Below are 9,129 nucleotides of genomic sequence, written 5' to 3'. Positions count from 1 at the left end.
GCCTGGTATCAGTTCAGATTAATTCAGATGAGAACATCTGCAAAGAAGGACTTGTAGGTGAGCAGAGGAGAGCCTGTGTTATCAGAGGAGATTAAAATAGCTGGCATGCTCAGCCCAATAAAATGAAGGCTGAGATGCAATTTCTGCCCATAGATAAACCAATGGGGTTAAAAGAAGTGGAGAGAAGACTTGCTATTAACACAAATATGAATGGATTTCTTCTAGCAGTTAATGAGTTCTGGGAGAAGACTGATGAAGGGACCTCACAGTGTGAGCTCACCCACAACCAGCCCATGAGGGCCTGGGGATGAGGGATGTATGGAGGCAGCAGCCCGAGATGCTGTAGAAGATGGATCTTCACCAATCCACAGATGGGATTATGAGATGTGGGACTGACCCATTGCTCAGAGGGTCCCTGCCAGTCCCATCTTGCTAACATAAATTTAAATGTTTTTTTTTTTTTAAAAGTACAGATCTGTAAATTTTTAACACTTAGGTAAAAAGAAAAAAAAGAGAGAAAAGAAATAAGCAAACACAAAAAAACCCCAACAAAGTTTACCAAGTGTGATGAAATCAGTTTTCCCACATAAATATTCCCCCCAAGCGTAAAAGGCTCTGAGGTGACCTCGCTCTGGCCTTCCAGTACCTGAAGGGAGACTACCAGAGAGGTGGGGAGAGAAATTTTGCAAAGGCCTGGAGTCACAGGGCAAGGAGGAATGGCTTCAAACTAACAGAGAGTAGGTTTAGATTAGGAAGAAATTCTTCCCTGTAATGAGGCTCTGGCACAAGCTGCCCAGAGAAGCTGTGGCTGCTCTGTTGGATAGGGCTTGGACCAACCTGATCTAGTGGAAGGTGCCACTGCCCATGGGACAAAATGATCTTTAAGGTCCCTTCTAACCCAAAACATTGTATGATTCTATGGTTCTATAGTTCTGTGATAGCTATAAAATATTATTTTCAGTAGCAAACTCTCTCTTGCATTTGTTTCTGGATGTTCAAGACAGAAACAGGCAAGATGTCCAGAAGGGACGCAACATTTATACCTCACTGTCACTGGCTGACCTCTTCCAGAGAACCCAGGACATGCCTGGGTTACTCTCTCTGTTACTGGTGATTAAACAGCCCTTGATCTTACCTCTTGCTAAATCCTGATGACATACAACACAGTATGGATCTCTCTGCTGGATGGTGACAGGAAAATGGGATGTTTCTGCATCCATAGGCTCCTGCCAAAAGGGAGGTCCCAGTCTTCCTTTTTGCCACAGATTGGACAAGGACAGGGTCTGGCTTATGGCAAGGACATTTGGGGCAGGCACTGGAATAGTTTCTTGGAGACACCAATGGCTCTTCTTTGTATTATCTGAAACAACGGTTTGGACAAATGCTGCTCCATCCTCAGAGCTGATCCTACCTTAGGCCAGCTGGGTGCACCAGATGCTCTAATCAGTAGACCATATCAGAACTTTTCTAATAGAAAATATCCTTTCCATGACAAGGAAAACAGTGGTTGTCTTAAGAGTTTTCCTTCTGTGTTATTGAAATATGGTTTTCTCGGCAATTGGTTAAATTTTTTTAATCAATTTCATTTTTATCGGCAACTTGAATCAGGAATTTCTAAAAATGTGATATTTTTGGAAATCCATTCATATGAAAAATGTTGTGGTTTTCAATTTTCATCCAAGAGTTGGATTAATTTCTTTTCTAAGAACAGAAAAGATGTAATGGGAAGGGATTTCCACTTTCTAGCCAGCCATGGCATTTAGTGGTATTATTATAATTAGTTATTTTCATTCCTTTTATGTAGAACCATTCATAAATACCCTAAATTGTAGCAAGGAGTACGCACAAGTAATTTTTTAAAGAACAGGGCAATCAAAAGTAGAATCCTATTTTTTAACAGAAAAAAACCCAGTAAATTAAAACTTTGGTTTGAGATCAGAGCTTGAATGCAAGTGAAATTACTGGACAGGGCAGAATATATTAAAAGTAAAGCTTTATAGTGAAATAATGAACCTAAAAATAATTAAATGCATTTAAATATTCCCAATGTTCCCAACTTTTGGAATTCATTATCACATAACACAAAGTAAGTGATACACCCTAAACTTGGCCCTTATTCCTCAAGATGCTAAAGGCTCTTCCATATAATCCCTAGATGGATCCAAGCTGTATCTGACACAGGAACTTGCTGCTAATTGGTAAAGGCCAATGACAAATTAGAGAGAAACATCTGGCATCCTGATAAAATAATCTACAGTTTTCAAGACTCTGATTTCTGTTTCTCCCTGGAAACAAACAAGGAGAAAAGAATTTGCAACAGCCCTGACCTGGTGCTTGCAAGTAAACAGCACAAAGGAAATGCTTGGAAATTAAATTTCTGGACTTTAGATGCCATGGTATGAAATTCCTATGTCAAAAAGTAAAAGAAATCCAGGAGAAAGCTCCCAAATGCAAAATCACATATTCAGAATGAGGGGCTTCTGAAGGAAGGCGGCAAAGGCTGGAGTTAACAAGTACTACAGGTTTGTTGGGGGTGTCTTGGGTGTTAATCCGAGTACCTGCCACGGGAGTCAGTGATAAGCCAGGTGTTGGCACTACATCTGGATTCCACTCAGCAGAACATCTGTCCTATAGTGGTTTAATACACAGTATATGCAGTTAAACATGCTGTTTATAGAACAGGCTGGTAGCTGGCATTAACACATATATGTTTATAATTGAAGTTTCTGTGATTCTGTGAGTCCACAGATGAACTTTGACAAAATATGTGTGTTTTAAACTGAAAGAACAGCATTAAAGGGTTTGCTTAGGCTTGAAAAGGCAAGCTTTCTTTCCTGTCACCTGTGTTTGTCTTGTCACAGAAAATTTACCCTTGCCCTCCTTTGCCAAAATTTCAAGTCCACAAATGTTATCTGCAGCAAAATGAAATCCATCTGCCATCACCTGATGCAAAGAAACTTACTTGGCAACCCATGCCTTGCATTAACATAAAGAAGAGGAGTGTATTTTTACCTGATGGAAGCAGCATAAATCTCTGAATTAACATGATATATATGACTTAGAGGATGGACACTTCAGTGTTGACACTCCCTTTGGTGTACAAATTATACCCTGGACCTGGTATAAGGCAGGAACTGGTGCTACCAGGGTTTGTGCCCAGCAAAGAGGAGTTTGAGAAATCTGTAGGAGAACAAACATATTTAGAGAATCAGCAAAATTTCACAGAATCATAGTATGATTTGGATTGCATAGGATCTTAAAGATTATCTCATTCCAACCCCCTGTCACGGGCAGGGACACCTTCCACTATCCCAGGTTGCTCCAAGCCCTGTCCAACCTGGTCTGGAACACTTCCAGGGATGAGGCAGCCACAGCTTCTCTGGGCAACCTGTGCCAGGGCCTCACCACCCTCTGAGTGAAACATTTCCTCCCAATATCCAATCTGAATCTCGTCTCTCGTAGTTTAAAACTCTTCCCCGTTATCCTATCATTTACATGCCCTTGTAAAAATTTCTGGAATCATGAGTGAAGCAGAAAAATAAAAATGGCAATAGTCCCCGGGATACAGAGGAAAAAATGTTCTCAGATGCTGTATTGCCTTCAACATTTGCAGCAGGAAGAAACACCACATGATTCACACTGTACCATCCCCATACTCATGTTAAATATTCTGCCCATAACCTTTGCTGAAACCCAAATGAATGAAACAGTTTCAGTCCAACAATTTACAGATCATTAATGGGAAAAGTGATTATTTGCCTCCAGAGAAGAAACCCACTGAAAAATGACGACATTATGAGCTCTTTAAAAGGATGCTGCAGCTTTTATAGATGCTCCTGGTACAATTCATTTGTGTGAACTGCATGTGAGAAGGTTTTACCACTGTCATCACAAATAAGTGCTATGGCTGGGCTGGGAACACCCACCCTGGTGCTGCAGCATCTTTTGGGTTCCACCTCCTAAATGCAGTTGAAGAACAGCTGAAGTAGAGCTGAAGGTTTGGTGGAAGAAGACATGATAGAATTGCTTCTGCCTGGCTGAAAGTGAAAATCTGAGAGATCTGGGCACCAGGTACACAAAGGGAAAAGAACTTGGCCCGGAATTGAGCCCTGGAGTTTGCAGATCAATCCAGCCACTGTGACTGCAAATTTCAACAAGGTGACAAACTTACTTCTTGTTCCTGTGCAATCCAACGTTCTATTTCTCTAAAATAACATAAATACACTGTATTTGTTCATTATCTATCTCCAAGCTTAAAAGTACGTATTTGGCTCATATTTAAAAATTGCCCAGGAGAGCCATGTAACTCTTTCTAAAAATGATAACATTTTTAAAAAACATAACTGCCTTACTTACTCATATTCAATAACCAGGATAGGTTTTTTCTTTCCCCTCTCTGATACTGACATTTTTTACACTCTCAGTTTTCACTAATACCAAATTCTAGATGAGCTCAAAGCAGCTGAGATGAAATATTTCATGTGATATCAGCTTTTTGGCAGCCATTGGATTTGTGTACCCATCAAAACTTCATCTTCTGAGAAGAGAAAGAATTAAGAAAAAGTCATTTACCCAGTTAATTCTGTAACTATCGATTTCAGTGTAAACCCCCTCCTCTTTATAAGATTAATTTTGTTCTTCCCATGCCCCACAGAAAAATCTTGTGCCCAGAGAAAAGCTGCTATGAAAGGGATACAAATGAATCTACTTAGATAATTGTAATTCCAGTCAGACACTGGCACCATGTAGTTCATGTTTTATCATAAGGGACCAATTTCTAAGATTTAGCCATCAGTCTAAAGAATGAAACACAGAATTTCACCCCAAGTACTGCAAAGAAGGCAGAGTAGACTCCAGTCAATGAGATTGTACCTAGGACTTGCAAGACCTCTGAATAAGAGGGAGTTTTTGCACTGTGAGAATAAAAGCATCTGCATCAGCCCCGTGGTGCTCACGTTCAACATATATTTGTGTTTTAAATGAGGACCTCTTGTCCCTTTGGTCCATCAGTGGTGGGTTTGGAGGGGTAACCAAGCCAGCAGCCATGCAAACCTGAACACTGCTTTACAAACATCTGCTCTATATCTGAGAAGTAACATCAAACAAAAAACCTCACCAGTTTCATGTATTTTGCAGTGGAATCACAGCAGAAGGATTTCCCCCTCCTCTTTTTTTTCTAATCAAAGACTGATTAATTAATTCTCATTATCTCCATCTCTGTCACAGAGATAGCATGGTGACACTGTCAGAAAGCTGTTGTAATTTGCCTCGGGCATGGCTGTAATTTGGTGGTGGTTGAAGTGATTGCTTGCTATTTCAGTAGTTCTCATCACCCCCATGCCCACAGAAAAACACTCACAGACAAGAGCTGTGTACACCAGCAGGACAGAAATAGGTGGTAAAACCACTACGAGCCTCATTCTGTGAAACCTTCAAACAAGAAGAGCTCAAGAGAATAAATCACAACCTCAGATATTCCCACAACAACACCAAAAGGCAGCTTCTGACCAAGTCAGGACAGGAACCGACTTGAAAAGCAAAAAAAGCAAAATGTATTCAGGGAAAACTTCTATGCAGCAGTTACTTTAGGGGCAGAGGGAAGAGTGAATAAAACCCCTCTCCTAGCAGACTTGCAGAGCAGCAGCCCACTAGAAGCGACCACATCAGGAAACAGTCCCCACCACAGCTCCATCAGGGTGAGCTGAGACAACACCAGGAGTGTGGGAGACCGGCAGGACCGGCCGTTCCTGGCAGGGCGCAGCGCGAGCTGAGAGCGTCCACGGACAATCGAAACCACATGGCAAGAGCCCCCTGGAATCACAAGGTTAGAGCCGACCCAGCTTTCAACTCAGCGAGCTACATAAACCAGACGAGGTGCAGCGAACAATGGCTCATGCGGGTGTCCCAGATTCCACCAACAATGTAGCCCACATTGGTGGTGACTCAATTTGTTTCCATCATATGCTCTTTAGAGTCGCCTCTGGCAGCTCTATTTTTCACGCTCCTTTTCCAAGTGAACGTTATCCAACAGCAGCAAGATGAGTTGGCACCAAGGAAAAAAGCATATGAAGCTCCGTTTTCAGATCATACCTAATGATTCCAGGTTTGAGGGTTGCTCCTCCTCTCGACCCTCCTGGCTCAGTTTCAGAGTTCAGCTCATAGCATGGCATCTTCTCATACCACTGTTCTGTCAAGCAAAAGGAGTCAGCAGTTATCACACATAACATTAAAAAAAAAAATCGATTAAAAATTGGTATTTATCCTGTATGTACACGTACCTGCCTTTTATATAGAGCTGTACTACATCATCTTTAGTGCAGAAGCAGCAAAGTACTCAGAAGAAATAACATAAATATATACCTGACCTCAGTGGAAAAAAAAAAATCTTCTTTCTCAGTATAACATACTGTAACTTGAAGTTTGCTCTCCCAGCATTATTTGTTTAATAGAAATATTTTCTGTACCACCTTGTTCTGGCAGAAAGTCAGAATTTGCATTTATATGAGGTAGTTTATCAAATATAACATACAGAAGTCTGTTAAGTACACATTGCATTTTGTTTGTGAGAAAATCTGTTTGTATTTAATGTAGTTTTTAAATTAACCTTAATGAAAGCTTCTGAAAATTGTTGTTCTAAGCATTTGAAATATGCAACAAGAACTAGTGGAAGACATAAACATGTTTTCCATTATATGTTATCAGATAGTCCAAAATTACTACAAAAAGAATGTGGGACTATGTTAAATTAGAAAGATAAGCAAGCATTTAGTTAAAAGGAGAAGGTCTTTAGAAGAGTAAAGCATCTGACAGTTAACCCCAACATCTTATGATCTCCTACCAAGAGTAGGACAGCACTTGCAGAATACAGTAGGGTGTTTCAACCAGAACCATGGCTAAGAGAGAAAGAAAAAGAAGGCATGTTTCACAGAAATCCTGTGGTGGATGTTTGTTCAGTCCAGTATTTAGAGAGTGGTAACATACCCATGGCCATTTTTGAAGATCTTACTAAACCAGAATCAAATATGGTTTACCCACAGTATTTTTTATCTTTTGAAAGAAGCCAACCCAAACACACGACCTTTACAAATGGCCTTATAAGAGAAAATTTATATATAATCCCTTCAATTATCAAAACAGTATTTTCTGTTGTCCTCTGCTGTTTGCTGATTTAATTTTGTCCTTTAGTATAAGATGGGCTGTTTTCTGTTGATAGCTGCAAGGGTGGCTTCATGAAAAATATAACGTAGGGAGCAAAAAAACCCTTGGCTTTATGACTTTCTTCCCATCTTTTCCTCATATATCCAATTAAATTTATTTTAAAGAATAAAAGGGGAGCATGGAAAAATTGCCAAACAAGGACAGGCATCAACAGGACATTTAACATGTCATGTGAGAAGCGAGACAAGAGACAAGCGGTACCTAAGTAGCTCGTTGGTGAGTTGTTGTAACAATAATCATTCAAAAAAGAGCAATAAAAGCATCACTGGTAATGATCAAGAAAGGGAAGGAAAATCTGACTAACGACTTCGTCTTACTATTCTGGTAACCCTTTGCATAGAGAAAACTCGGTAAAATCAGGTTTTAATCAGGGCGATATTTTTCTGGAAACTCTTTCTTCCCAACACATTCTGGCACTTAACCAGTGCTTGAATAACATTCCCACAGCAAGTCTCGAGTCAGGCTTCATTCTCATAAGCAACTGCTCTGGAAAACAGGGAAATCGGACGGCTCTTCTCAGAAAACCATTAACTTCTCTGAGATAGAAAAAAAGGGGTAATGCCCAGTTTTCTGGTTATGCAGCTACTTGAAGATCAAAATTCCAGACATTGGAATTATGTGCAAAACTGTCCAACATAGAAGCCACCTCCACTGAGCATCAGAAGATGCTCTTTGACTCCCTTTAAACTATATTTTCTCACTAAAAAATTGGAAAATTCAATTAGCTTCAGTTTTATTTTGGAGCATAATATAGGCAGGATAATCTAGCTGTCGTGGAATACTGGAAATCCTGTTTTGGAGCACGTCCTCAGTAACTTGTTTAAAGGGAATGGCTTCCTATAACTGAGAAACAGATCACTGTGCTCATAGGGTGGTCATAGAACTCCAGCTCTGCTTTGCATTAAAACTGGAATTTTTAATAGCCAGGGAGGAAAAAAGAGAAAGAATTGAGAAGTTGCGTTATGAACATTTTGCAGTAGAGACCAATCCTAAATACCACATAGGCTCATTTCCTGCACTGTCCAGGGCTTCTGGGGTTCTTTTCGGCTATATCAGGCAAAGAGTGGGTTGGGAACAGAAAGTTTGGGAGATCCAGCCTCCTAAAGTCCTCCACCCTTTGGCTTTCCTGAGATTTCTTGGAGGTTGTTGACCAGACACTTACATCCGTGAGAAGGGATGCAAACCCTTGGATCCCCTTGTGCTAAAACTTGCGACTTTAACGTTAAGAGGACAGAAAGCTCCTACATTTCACGCTTTTGGCTTCACGACTGAGCCTGGAAGGTTTAAGAGCTTGACTCAGTTTTCCATGTTTTCAGGCTCCAGGCCGTAGATGGGATGGGGGGGAGGTGTTGACTTCTTGGGAGCCACGAGGAACAGAGCTGTCGTAGGAATGCCGAGACGCCAGGCTGGGTGAGGGGAAGACCTCGGAACAATAGCAAAGAGCTTGGGGACATCTTCCATTTATAAGAAAGTTCTTGGCATACAGAACAGCCAGGCTTAGGAAAGTTTTCTGAGCCTTTCCTCAACAGCTAAAGGAGAGTCTTTTTAGGCTTTTTTTTTATTTATTTTGAGAGCTGGAATGAGCAGAATTTGCATATCCTTTGGACACTATGGGGAGAGAGATGGAACTAAGCTTCTGTGGATAGGCCAAAAAATAATTAAGGCAATTATATACTGTAAAAGAATATGTTATGCTATTCCTAAAGGAAGACTTTTGGCCAGATAGAACTGATGACAAATATTTATTTTCTTCTTTTGGCATTAATAGCCCTAGCAGGCAATACTGCAAACACTTTTCAGTATTTATATTTATTACTAGGGTGCCATTTTTATTATGTTTAGTGCAGAATTTTTTCAAATGTGAATACAATGCACATTTGTTTTAAGAAGATATTAAAGCCTGTTTAAAGG

The sequence above is a fragment of the Pseudopipra pipra genome, chromosome 7 (assembly GCF_036250125.1).
Source record: "Pseudopipra pipra isolate bDixPip1 chromosome 7, bDixPip1.hap1, whole genome shotgun sequence".
Taxonomy (NCBI): domain Eukaryota; kingdom Metazoa; phylum Chordata; class Aves; order Passeriformes; family Pipridae; genus Pseudopipra; species Pseudopipra pipra.
The sequence above is the reverse complement of the archived record's forward strand: the minus strand, read 5'-3'. Positions refer to the sequence as shown.